A 202-nucleotide genomic window follows, 5' to 3' on the forward strand; every position below is an offset into this window, starting at 1 on the left:
GAATTCAAATATGGATATTGAAAACACAAAAAAAAAATTGTTAAACTTAACACTATTTGGATCGGATCCAGAATTTTGTTGACAAGGGACTTTATATAATTTAGTAAAAGTAAATATAATGAATGAGACTTAAACTTTAGAAAGGGTTAAAAGATAGATTTACCACTAAGCTAGTTGATGATTTTGATACTATACCAATTAT

This window comes from Benincasa hispida, chromosome 10 (genome assembly GCF_009727055.1).
Source record: "Benincasa hispida cultivar B227 chromosome 10, ASM972705v1, whole genome shotgun sequence".
Taxonomy (NCBI): domain Eukaryota; kingdom Viridiplantae; phylum Streptophyta; class Magnoliopsida; order Cucurbitales; family Cucurbitaceae; genus Benincasa; species Benincasa hispida.